Raw genomic sequence first — 14,076 nt, forward strand, 5'->3', positions numbered from 1 at the left:
TTGACTTCAATATCTGTTGTTGACCAAGATCATGCATTTCCACAACATCGATCCCTTGGGTCATTTTAGCAACAAATTGGGCTCAAGTGTCTGCATAAATGACAGGGGCTTGCCTTCACCACTTCAATCCTACACATGTACAAAATCATAAATTAATCATCAAGAAAAAATGTACTTTGATGAAATATAAGATATAAATATCACAATTAATAACGAGCCAGAGTTCTTAGCCTTGACATCTCTTGCAATTTCATGGTCACAAATCTGTGCGTTGATACGTTCCATGTCTTGGCATCAATCGTTTCTTTCCTTGAGTTGTTAGATTATCATTGTTATATCACCTTTCATGCTCCTATTCATCCTTGTCGTACATGTTGGCTATTGTTGCATTATGTTGCTTTTAACATTTGCAAAGGTGCTAAGTAAATAATCGGTTGAGGCCTATATTTATAGTCTTAGGTCATGCATGTGGGGTCGCATGGGTCGCAGGGCCTGATATAGGTTAGTGTGCGACCTTTGAGACCCATGCGACCTGTGAAACCTATGTGACTTATGCGACCTGTCTGACCTATGCGACTTGTGTGACCTGTGCGACCTATGCGACCTGTGTGACCTATGTGAAATTTGCTACATGTGCAAGCTATGTGACCTGTGTGACCTGCGCAACATATGCGACATGTGCGACTTGTGTGAGCTTTGCGACCTTGCGACCTGTGTGTCCTGTGCGACCTGTGCGACCTATGCGACCTATGTGACCTATGTGACCTTTGCTACCTGTGTGACCTATGCGACCTTTTTGACCTGTGTGATTCGTGTGACCTATGTGACCTGTGCCGCCTTTGTGATCTTGTGACCTATGCGACCTATGCGACCTGTGCAACCTATGCGACCTTCGCTACCTGTGCAACCTATGCAACCTTTACGATCTGTGTGACCTATGCAACCTATGTGACTTGTGTGACCTTTGCGACCTGTGTGACCTGTGCAACCAGTGCAATCTTTGCGACCTGTGCGACCTTTGCGACCTCTGTGACCTGTGCAATCTTTGTGACCTTTGCGACCTATGCGACCTTTGCGACTTTTGTGACCTTTGCGACCTGTGCAATCTTTGCGACCTTTGCGACCTATGCGACCTTTGCGACCTTTGTGACCTTTGCGACCTGTGCAACCTATGTGACCTATGCGACCTATGTGACCTATGTGACTTTTGCTACCTATACGACCTTTATGACCTATGCGACCTATGCGATCTTTATGATCTTTGCGACCTATGTGACCTTTGCAACCTTTGTGACCTGTGCGACCTTTGTGACCTGTGCGACCTGTGCGACTTATGCGACCTGTGCGACCTATGTGACCTGCGACCTACGCGACCTATGTGACCTTTGCAACCAAGGTGACCTGTGCGACCTGTGCAACCTGTGTAACTTGTGCAACTTGTGTGACCTTTGCGACCTTTGTGACCTTTGCGACTTGTGTGACCTATCCAACCTATGCGACCTGTGAAATATTTGCGACCTTTGCGACCTTGCGACCTGTGCGAGCTATGCGACCTATGTAACCTTTGCGACCTATGTGACCTTTGCGACCTGTGTGACCTGTGTGACCTGTGCGACCTATGCGACCTGTGCGACTTGTGTGACCTGTGTGATCTTTGCGACCTTTTCAACTTGTGCGACCTGTGCAACCTATGCGATCTTTGCGACCTTTGAGACCTATGCAATGTGTGTGACCTTTGTGACCTGTGCGACTTGTGTGACCTGTGTGACCTATGTGACCTTTGCGACCTATGCAACCTTTGCGACCTGTGTGACCTGTGTGATCTTTGCGACCTTTGTGACTTATGCGACCTTTGCAACCTTTGCGACCTATGCAACCTATGCGACTTATGCGACCTTTGCGACCTGTGCGACCTATGCGACCTGTGACCTATGCGACCTTTGCGACCTGTGTGACCTTGCGACTTGGTTTGGCTTATGAAAGAGACATGAGTCTTTTCCAGACTTTTATGGGGATTCCCGGTGGTAGCTATGGAAAAGGTGAAGGGGCTTCAAAATTTAGAAGAGTTGGAAAATTTCGGAAGGGTTGTTGTAGCGGCTACAATAATTGGCGATTCACTGGTAGAATTCAGCATCTCGGCCCACATCCCTACAATAGTTTGAGTCTAGATAATGATGCAAGGGAATATTAAACAGTTACTATGAGTACCTGTTAGCTTGACCTTTATAGATATGCCTTCTCTTTGTGTCTCATCCAGGTCCTGTTAGTTAGTAAACATCCAATTAGGATTTCAAACGTGCCAATGGTCGATGATGATGCAGAGAATGAGGCATAGGGATTATTATATTTAGAATTTTAAAATAAGTTTATGGTGTTGCTCCACTACCAGCAAGCCTGGAAAGTACCCCGATGGAGTCACTCCAAGAAATCACAAATGTTGCTCCGCTGCCAGCGAGCCTGGACAGTACCCCTGCAGAGTCGTTCCATTACCTCTCTACGCAGGAAGCCTTTATCAATCCTTTACCCTTTATTTAACTTCATTTTCTTTTATGTGTAAATTTACACTTATTACTGGGTGTTCATTGCGCTAGGGTGGACGAGGGATCCTGACTTATTTTACGAGTAGGAGAGGTTGTTTCTTGTTTGAAAGAAACTAAAATATATCCTTATTTAGGTTTTCCTTGATGTCAAGCTTCCACATCTCATCTCCAGTTAACAAGTGAACAAACAAAACAAGTCATTGAAATAGTCACGACCATGGTGAGCACAAGGTTCAAGTTAAGGGTAGAGGTCATTTAAACTGATTAGGGTTCGCCACGAGCAATCTGTTCTTATCTTCCTTGTAAGTAAATTAGACTCGTAGGAAAGATATCCAGGAGGAAACTTTGATGGTTGGTTCTAAGAGAAGCTACCCATTTGCGTGACGATCACAACTTCACACAATCATTAGGGCTCGAGTTTTAATTCTAGGGTTTCTGATGACCAGGGAAGCTCTCCTATGGCTTCAATATGTGCGAAGAGGTAGAAGTAACGCAGTTTAAGGTTTGAGCAAGTGAAAAAAAGGTGTGAGAAATATAGTCACAGTACCAAAGGTTCAAAAGCTTCAGGCTCATGGAGGCTCAATCAGGTGGTATGCGAAATAGAGGGAATTTCCAAGTTAGGTCCAAGGCAAGTGTTTGTTAAGCAAGAAAAAGATGTATGATGTAATGCAGTGGATATGTTAGAAAATTATATATTACAGAGCAATGGAACACATAAAATATTGCAGAAATATAAACACAGAAAACACATAAAACAAGAGAGACACGGATATACGTGGTTCACCCAGTTTGGGCTACATCCATGGAGAAACAGCCAGTCCTTTTATTGTATTATCCAGCAAACTGAAGAGATACAAGCTACATCAGATCCGTTGTAACACCCTCTTTGCTCTCAATCTCCTCTCTCTTCCTCACTCAAAATATAGATGTGCATAGACGCAATACAATTCCCTCATATATAGTGAGGGATTGCCTTCTAGGGCAAAAAACCCTAAATTAACCATAACTTCTACTGTCAGATCATCCGCCTAATGAACGGCCCAGATTGACTAGAAATTACTAGACTTTTACAAGGCAATTTTACATCTATTTTTAGCTTCGGGGGCACTGCCCCCGAACCCCCGTCGGGGGACTACTGGCCCTCGGACCCCCTAGCCAAGGGGGATTAGCCCCCCCGCGTGGAGGGGTGTACAGTCTTCCTGGGCTAGAGATCCGATTGAGACATTTGAATATAGAAGATAGTCAGGCTCCACACCCAACAAGATAGGGCTTATGATGCAATGTAATGCTATGTACAAAAGAGATAAGATAATTTCAATTAAAAGACCAATGCAATGCATATGCAGAGGTTTCACAGATTCCATGTAATAATAAGAAAATGCAACGACATGAGTGCAAAATAAACATGCAGGGAACTAACTACCTACAATAAAGAAAATGAAGCATGAAAAATTTAAATCATAAAGCAAATTCCAATTAGCCAAATAATAAGAAAAACTAAAACCTAACTAGTCTAAAACCCTAAATCCTAATTTAACCAAAGCATAGGTCGGGTTATGTGAAATCAAACTTCCAATGCAGCCACTGCAGCAGTTCCCAACCTGCAAAAACAAAGATGACAACAATTAGAATTTGTGGAAGGAGTTGTGCAAAACATAACATGTTTACCTGTAAAGCATGCATAACAGCAAGAACATCTCGTCCACCTACAGGGAAATGTGTTAGAGAATATCTTTCAAGGCGAACTGCAATCCAATCCTGGTAAATCGAAACACAAGCATGAAATTCATATTCATCTAGCCATAACATACATCCGTTTATGCTTAACCCTAAATCCAATGCAAGTAAGGCAAGATGTTGTCAGCTAATAAAGGAATCTGCCAGATTAATCCAATCAGCAACCCTATCATGATGAAGAGGATGATCAACTTGATAACCCTGAAAAGAGGGGCCTCTGTCAGGTGTAACTGAGATCCCTGAGGATTCAAACACAGAAACCCTAATTTCAGAAACCCTAGTTTGAAATTGTTCATGGACTTCGTCAAGGACGTGAGGACCTGACATAACCATCAGTGGACTTTGAAGTGCCTCATCATCCTAGCCAACATCTGAACCTTCAAACGACATGCCATCCAATATTGGTAGCTTCGCAAGGTTTGTAGATGGGTGTATACAGTTATTGTTGGTTGTGACCAGACAATTATCAGTGAAAATATTGTGGATTGGATTCATCGTCTGAATATGAATAGATTGGCAGCTCGACATATCAGATTCTTTAGATTCCAAAAAATGAATTGAATCAACCGAAAGAGTCTCAGGTAGAGGGGAGGTCAAGAGATTTTATCCTTCCCCTATAGGGGATTGTAAGACATCATTTGATTGTGTATGTTGACAGACTGTATTGGTTGGGAGACAATCAAAAATATTCATGACAATGGCCATAGCACCCCCTTCAAAAAACAAATTAGGATATAGAGGTTGTTGTGCATCAGTCAAAAGGTGATGAAAATATTTTCTGAGAGAGACATTGCTCGAATCAGAGGGTTTGCAAGATGAGATTGCATCTGACGAGGTGATGTTGAGATGAGCGTGATGTGCAGAAACCCTAATTTCCGAAACCCTAATTCGACTTGGTTCAGGGGTCTCATCAGGAACGTGAGAACCTAACATAACCATCAGCGGAAGCTGAAGTGCCTCAACTTCCTAATGAGTCCCTAAATGTTCGAAAGGTGGGTCAACAAATTTTGGTGGCTTTGTAGGATCAATAGACGAATACGTAGGATAATCACTAGAGGCATGAGCGAATATATTTCCGGTAAAATGAGAATCGATGAGACCACCAGTTTGATCAAGTTGGGTATCTCATACATAAGGCTCCTCTTTGCTTGGGGGTGAAGAGGGATTAATGAGGGAACAACTTGAGTTGGACAAGATGAAGGGCCCTCTTCTTCACCTATCAAATATTGTGAGTGGCAAAGATTAGGCATAAGGGATTCAGACTCTGCATCCCTTGACTGTGAAACCTCACCCCCATGCACATGATTGCAATTAATGTGAGCAAGATAAAGATATGAATGATCTGAAGGAATCGTCGATGCAGCAGACCCATGGACTAAATCAGGGTAGAATGGATGCACAGGGTCAGATGAAGGAGCATTGATTAGACCCAGACTCATATCCTGCCCATTTATGTTCGCCAAAGAAAAAGACAAATTTACAGGCCTGATGTGTTTCGTGGATTTGATAAGATAGTCAACATTACCTGAGATAAGACCAAAGTCATCATGCACAGGTGAATGAGATCCCGCTATATAGTGAGACGTATGTTGAATGGACTCAATTGGGGTTCCATAAGCAGGAAGAGATGTTATGTGGTTTTCATATTCAAGACCAAAAGAATGTATGAGGGATTTAGAGGCAAGACCATTAGATCCGTTTCCCAGAAAGCATTGTTCATCATTTGAACCATTTACAGCCACAATCTTATTATGTAACAAGTCAAAAGGAGGATGAGAAATCCCACAAACAATAATCTCTTCCTCAGGGGGTTGAGGTTGTTCCAGATTCAAAGAGATAGGCAAAAAAAATACGGGTAGAATCTAGACACTTTGTAATCTACAAATTATGATAATACTCATGTGAAACAGGACTTGTTTCTAATTGAAAATGTTGTAAAGAAACGAGAACCAATTGTTGAAAATTTATATTCAAATACACCCAGTCGACATCACTTTCAGGAAATTCAAAACAAAGATTGCTTTAACTTTTCATTAGTGTATTTTTCCTTGTTTCTATTTTGAAAGTTATCTTGATAATGTTACATCATCCAAGATTTCTGGTTAAAGGATAATTTTTAAACTATGATTGGAAAAGTTCTAAAATTGCATATTTGGAAAAGTTCTAAAATTGCATATTTTCCCATACTTGGCCTTGTATCTATTTGCAAAACATCATGCTAATGTCATATCCAAGATGCTTTGTTAAATGAATTGAAAAAGCCTAATATTGTATATTCTTTTATATTTTTCCTTGTATGTTTTTCCAACGCATTAGGATAAAGTCATGCTCAAGATACTATGATAATATCAGGTCGAAGATAATAGTAATTTCAAAATATATTTATTATATTAGTGTAGTTTTATATAATCATGAATAGTTATAATTTTAATTTTTTTTTGAAAAAATATTATAAAAATGATGATAGAAAATATTAATGATATAGACATGGAAATCTATACTCAAAAAATATGTAGTTTAATTTCTAGTTTTTTAAATGTAATCAAGATCATGGATACAAATGGCTTGCTACTTTGTATTGAATTTCTTAACATGTATTTTTTACTAAGAAAATAATTCAAACCAACTTTGTTTGGCAATATTAAAGTTTAGCTATTTTTGTAGGGCGCCATTGAAAATTTGCTTGAAAGGAGTGCTTTTCAACAACTTGCAAATGGATTAGTGGTTGAATTAGACGATGCATCAAGGGAATTACTCTTGAGGAAGTTTCATTGAATGAGTTCAAAGGCTTTGCATTGTTTTGGATTGGCATACAAGGAAGATTTGGGAGATTTCAATGATTATGATGGAGAGAAACATCCTGCTCTTATGAAATTGTTGGACCCAACCAATTACTCTAATATAGAAAACAACCTTATCTTTGTTGGTCTTGTTGGATTAAGAGTAAGTTTTGACATTTTTAAGGATTATTGTGTCTACATTTTTTCTTGAGTCTCTTATCTTTTATATAATATGATGCTTGAAATATGGCCCATTGTGGACATTTTAATATGTTTTCCTCCCTACTTTTTCCCCTAGGTTTGTGGTAGGATACCTTCTTTTCTCAATGCATTGTGTTCTTTTCTAAGGAACATACTAACATGGCCAACTTCAATTAATAGGATCCTCCTTGTAAAGAAGTTCGCAAGGCCATTGAGGATTGTGGAGATGCAGGTATTCGATTAATGGTGATAGCAAGTCCATAGCAGAAGCCATATGCCAGGAAATAGGTGTGTTCTATGAAGGAGAGGATCTCGGCGGTAAAAGTTTTACTGGAAAAGAGTTCATGACACTCCCTTTGGATAAGCGCATTGAAATCTTGGCAAAACCAGTTGGTCGGGTTTTCTCTCGAGCATAACCAAAGCATAAGAAGGATATAATTTGGATGCTCAAAGAAATTGGTGAAATTGTGGCAATGACTGGAGATGGTGTCAATGATGCCCCTGCTTTGAAGCTTGCAGACATTGGAATAGCCATGGGAATTGCTGGGACAAAGGTATGCTTACAATTTCCTCCACAAGATTTTCCATTTACTTCTTTTGTTTTTTTCATTCCCCACTGATTTCTTAGTAGTTTGCATTAACATGAAATTATAATTTATGTTTACAAGGTGTAATTTATAATTTCTAATAATGTTAGTGTCTCCTGCATGTGACCTATTAAGGAAGAATTAAAAAATATGCACATTAGATTTCAGTAGTAGTATTATAAGGTTCTAACTTGTGCTGTTGTTTTCATCATTATTATTCACTACATTTACTATTCTTTTCAAAATATAAACATGTATTATAAATTTTCAATCTATGTTGCTCATCTTGGTGTTTTTTTGTCATGTTTTTACCTTAAAACAACTCAAAATTTTATTTAGGCATCGTCTGAAATATTAGGAAAAAAATATTGAAGCCTCTAGGTTATTTTGAATTAGGGACTTGTGCCCTAGTAAGATGGATTAGTAGATGGTTTTATACCCATATTAGTTTTTGGTACACAATTAAATGTGTGTGATATTATAGAAATATCACATTAATAAATCAATCCCTTTCCAAAAGCTAATGAAATAAAAAATTGGGGGATGAATGTTTTGTTACTTTTAAAATTTTATCTTTTCGATTTAAAGTGAAAATTATAACAATTTAATGAAAGATCATTCTTCAATTACATCACTATGTAAGGAATTTGAGGCTTGTACATTGTGTACACATTTCTTTGTGTGTTTTAGGTTGCCAAGGAAGCATCAGATATGATATTCGCTGATGATAATTTCAGCACTATTGTTTCTGCTATTGCAGAAGGTTGTTCCATCTACAACAACATGAAATCTTTCATAAGGTATCCATTTCTATGTCTAGATACAAATATAAAACTTTTTATCGAGTTCATTTTCTTCCAACTTTAGTATACTGCTTTTTTGTAATCTTATTTTTTGGTATTCATTATAGGTACATGATATCATCTAATATGGGAGAGGCGGCTTCCATATTTATTACTGCTATGTTAGGCATGCCTAAAGGCTTGATACCTGTGCAACTTTTATGGGTGAATTTAGTCACAGATGGTCCTCCAACAACAACTCTTGGATTTAATCCTGCTGACAAAGATAAAATGCAAAAACCACCTCATAAAAGAAATGATGCCCTGATTAGTGCATGCATGGTTTTCCATTACATGGTATTCATCCTTTTATACATTTGGTTGTTTGTTTTTCTTAAAATCTCAAAATTATGTTTTTTATTCTTAATCATCATCTTTAATGTTTTTCCCTCTCTTTCAATTGCAAATTAGTGGTTTATGTTGGAATTGCAACAGTAGGTGTTTTTGCTTTGGGGTACACACATGATTCATTTTTAGGGATACAATTCTCTACGAATGGCCACACATTGGTAACCTTTTCATAGCTGAGGTCTTGGGGAGAGTGCCCATCTTGGGAGGGTTTCGAGGTTTCACCGTTTTCCATCGGTGGGAAAACTCTCTCATTTTCAAATCCTTGCGATTATTTTTCAACTGGAAAAGTAAAAGCTGCAACCCTTTCCCTCTCTGTATTGGTGTCCATTGAAATGTTCAACACATTAAATTCTCTATCAGAGGATAATAGTTTGCTCACTATGCTACCTTGGACTAATCCTTGGCTATTGGTGGCAATGTCTATTTCATTTGGACTTCACTTTCTGATCCTTTATGTTCCATTTCTGGCCAATATCTTTGGCATCGTACTCTTGACTTTAAGTGAATGGTGTGTAGTTATAGTAGTTTCATTTCCAGTGATTATGATAGATGAAGTGTTGAAACTAGTCAATAGGAGAATGCGTAAAAGACATGAAAAATACAAACTTGTTTAAACCACCTAGCCATATTAGTGTAAAACAATATATATTCGACCATACTTATTATATAAAGTGCGGATTGACATGTACATATTTTTTTATCTGGACTAATTGGGTGGATGAATGTATCAAGGGAATTATGTATCTACAGATGGCATACATGCCATAAACGTTTTTCTATGTTTGGAATAGTTCTAACTACCTCTATATTTTATAAATAAAAGGAGAGTTAGGGAAATGTAGTGTTGTTATGTCCTTCTGAGATTTCAAAAAATACTTTAAAAACTTGTTTTGCCTTAAAATTTCAATATAATGAATGGCTGAAAAGTTCTTTAGACTTGTGGATTTTATTTTACAAGGATATGAATTCAAGACCTATATCTATGGTAACTCACTAAACTTAGACGCATGTTATTGAATTTTTAATTTTGAATATGAGAAGTTTTCTTATACCATAATTAGGACAGGGTGTGGCTCAAACTAGGTTTCATGTCATAGCTTGAAACTTGAAACAAGTAACATTCAACATGTTTTTGTTGGATGTGAATATTATAACAAATGAGTATCCTATGTTTACATGATTTAAGTATTTTATGTTTATAAATTTATGAATTTATTTTATAATTTAACTCGCCAATTATGGGTAGAAAGTGTTAGATAGGTCATTATTTTCTTTATTCTATTATCAAAATATCTAAACATTACTGACCTTTAAATTTAAGGTTTCTTGATATTGATATGGTCTTATTGTATATTCATTATATTGATAGACATGCTTTGAATGGGATCCACATATTTGTCAAATTTAAACATAAACTAGCATTTGCACTAAATGTTGCAAAGGAAACGATGTGAGGCTGTAGCGTAGGAAAAAGTAGCATAGAAGTAAGAAGATGTGATATATTATGTGATTTAATTGACTATTTAAATTATAAATATGAATTATTTTATTTAAAAGGAAATTTTAGGTTTGGAGAATTGTTTGGATAAAGTAATTATTTTTTGTAGCCTAAGGTCATTATAGATACAATATAGAGTATATTCACTTAAGGACACAATAGATTGACTATATAGGCAGCCATATAATTAATGTAGAAATTATGTTGAGTTATAGCGCAATATTTATGAATATAATGAAGACTATATGTAATGATAATTGCTATCATTGTGAAAGTTATCTACAAGTCAAAATACTTGGAATTATAACAGTGAAAATGTTGGCCATCGTATGTTGGAGCCGTGAAAGAAATTGCATGAGCCTAATTGAATGTTGATTTGTGAAACCGATCCCATTAATTGGATTACAAGCTAATGTGAAAGAGTGATATGGATTGGGGTTGTTGTAGGTGAAAAAGTGATTGTGAATAATGGAATTGGACTATACAAAGAAAGCTTAAGTCAACCATAGTTAAATCACCTTTGTGGATTTATAGTTTTAGCTTAAGGGTTGACCTTTGTTACAATGAGAGTTGGTGCAATAGGGAGACTATGGTTGGGTGGAGTGTCCCTTTTTCACAATCAGTTAGTAGATACTTCCTAGAAATGTAGGTGTTCATAACTTGCGATTATGTTGTGTTAATGTTGTTTTTTCATGGATTATATTACTTTCAAGTCTGTTAAATTCTATTTTCAAGTTTAAGCCTGCATTTTAAATTTATGATTTACGATGACCAAATGGTTTAATTATATTGTATAAGCAACTTATCTTAATTTCTTGCATCCCCTTATATCAAAGAATTTTGATCCAGAGCAATGTGCATTGACATATAGAATGAACATGTTTGATTTGCAAGCCTAGAGAAAGACAAACATCCATGAAAGTTATCATTATTGGATTTAATAAGTAAGTCAAATGTTATCCTTGTTTGTTCAAATATTTGTTCAATTGCAATCATTACTACCAACCATAACATTAATAGGTGAATCTTCGAGTATAATTCTCAATTCATGCTAAGGTGTAACACACGATAATCATATTTGTCAGGTAAGGATTAACCTGGGTATTGATTTAATATTAGTCTATGTTAGAGGTTTATGGATGTTGTTTGATAGTTGTATTGCACAAATCACCTTGGTCGCAATTTCTTACATGTCACTCATTGAAAATTATTGCAATTAGGGTATGAGGATCAATAATTTCATCATATCATAACAATTTTTTGGCAATGTTCAATTTAGGTTCCAAAGATTGTTCGTCTCATAGAATTTCTTTACTATTATCTATGCCCATAACGATAATGTAGATATCTACATCACTGATTTTCCAACCACAACGTCATCAATCATGTTTTGAGATTATGTTATAACTGAATCAACCACTTTAGCCTCTTATCTATTACTGTAAATCATTTTTTTAATATCATGATTGTGCGAGATTCCTTCCTCATTGTATAACTCAATAAATTTGCTAAGAATATTATGGTTTTGTAGGTGGTTTCTTCTCCTTTCTCCCAATATATCCTTGGTCTCTCTCTCTCTCTCTCTCTCTCTCTCTCTCTCTCTCTCTCTCTCTCTCTCTCTCTCCAATATCATGATTATGTATTTTGGCTATATATTTGCTCCTAAACTTACACATGGGTGGGGGGAAATATTATCACCTAAAACTATCTCATATCAAGATACAAGTGATTAATTAAACCAACATCATTAAGGTGAATTGTGGCATTAATATACCCACCAAATTAAGTGCTGAAAAATTATGGAACATTAGATTTTGTATATTTGTGTTAGTTTCCTTCATAAAACTCATGCAATTGCACAAGTTTTCTCCACAAAACTAACACAATTTTCACATTATCCTTCAAAGGCATGAAAGTTACTAAATTCATTCAAAACGACATAATTGATTCAGCAAAATATGTCCACATTGCTTCATGTCTAAGTTCCAAAAGGCTCTATTCCATTTTGTCTTTGGTGCGTGTAAATCATGAAGAAACATAGAGATCATTTTTCCTTAAGTGGCCAAAAAATTGTCAAGTCCAACGGGCTTGAACCTCCTCCACAATTCAATTATAAAAAAATCCATAGGTATGCATTTCCAAAGTTTTCATCAGAGTTCATAGGTATTTTTATGATTGTACTTTAATTCTTGAGTTCCACCTTCTTGAGAATTATTTCATTTTACATGTGTGTGCGGGGGGGAGAGAGAGACTGAGAATCATCAGGGACCCTCCTAAGGAGGAGGAAGATCCCACTGCTTGTTGCTTCTTCTTAGTGTTTTAAAACATCATTTTATGTTAGCATTGTCTTAATAAAGGTATACTTGATTCATTATTCAATGTGTCATTTTTTCTTGGTCATTTTATTTTTTCATATTTGTTTTTCTTATTTATTTTTACGATGCAACATACTAAGTCCATTAATTGGACAGATACTTTTTTTATCACCTTGGCTAAACAATTCTCTCAACACACATTCACTAAACTCTCAACTCTCAATAATTCATTATGGGAAATAATGGAACACTTACAAATCAAGAACTTCTAACTAAAATTGAGCGGGGCAGTTCATTTACTAATCATCTTCCATGAATGATCACATCAATAATGATAATTAAAAATGCACAAGTGTTACCAATAACAACAATTTGAAAATAAAACCTATGCTAAAACCTCTAATGGCTCAAATTTTTTAGTTATAGGAAACATTTGTTGAAACCTCGACTATGAATGGCATAGGTTGCACTAGATGGTTTTTCGAAAAAAAAATCTCAATCTTACAACACTAAAATCCTTTGTAAAAACATATGGGACAAGGTGTTTTTCTCCTGTTCATTGGGGGGGGGGGGGGGGGGGGTGGGGGTGCATGTTCATAGTTCTAGGTCCATCCATTAAAGCACCAATAATCACACTTGCTATGAATGACATAGGTGTTGGGAATAATACTGAGGGGGTTCGGGGGGGGGTGAATCAGTGTTTACAAATCAATAACTTTTTCATTTCCATAATCAGATTTATATATGCTACTTCAGTGAAGGGAACTTGCGTGTGCACGCAACTATTATTAAGGCAACCAACGTATATCCAATGAACTTATGATTCAGTTAATTCATCATATGTTGATCTTTAATCAGTGCATCAGTACTTTATTAAACATTAAATAGTAACCATGTGCAGTAATAACAGAATAAACCATCACACATAAGCAACACACATGAACACCAAGATTTAAGGTGGAAACCCAATGCAGGAGAAAAACCACATGTTGTTGTTGTCTCTATCTTCTTTTAATATAAAGAATAATCTATTTACAATCTTGTATTGGTGCAGACTCATACCAGTACGCAGGCACCCACCTGCAGAAGGCTACAACCTTCTCTCGTTTTCCATCTTCTAATGGAAGGGAGCTACAGCCCCCTAGCTCTTGTACTAGCCGATGTGTTTACTAGTATGTAGGCGCCGACCTACAGAAGGCTACGACCTTCTCTCTTCTTCCAGGGA

The 14,076-nt window shown here is 36.8% G+C and overlaps 1 pseudogene; it reads left to right on the plus strand.

Annotated features, from left to right (window-relative positions):
* The first annotated feature begins 676 nt into the window (after positions 1 to 676).
* Positions 677 to 9,652, plus strand: LOC149219976 (calcium-transporting ATPase 2, endoplasmic reticulum-type-like; annotated as a pseudogene).
* The last annotated feature ends 4,424 nt before the right edge of the window (positions 9,653 to 14,076 follow it).

Source organism: Pinus tabuliformis, chromosome Q (assembly GCF_031772625.1).
Source record: "Pinus tabuliformis cultivar Carrire ecotype Pingquan chromosome Q, CPIR1, whole genome shotgun sequence".
Lineage (NCBI taxonomy): Eukaryota > Viridiplantae > Streptophyta > Pinopsida > Pinales > Pinaceae > Pinus > Pinus tabuliformis.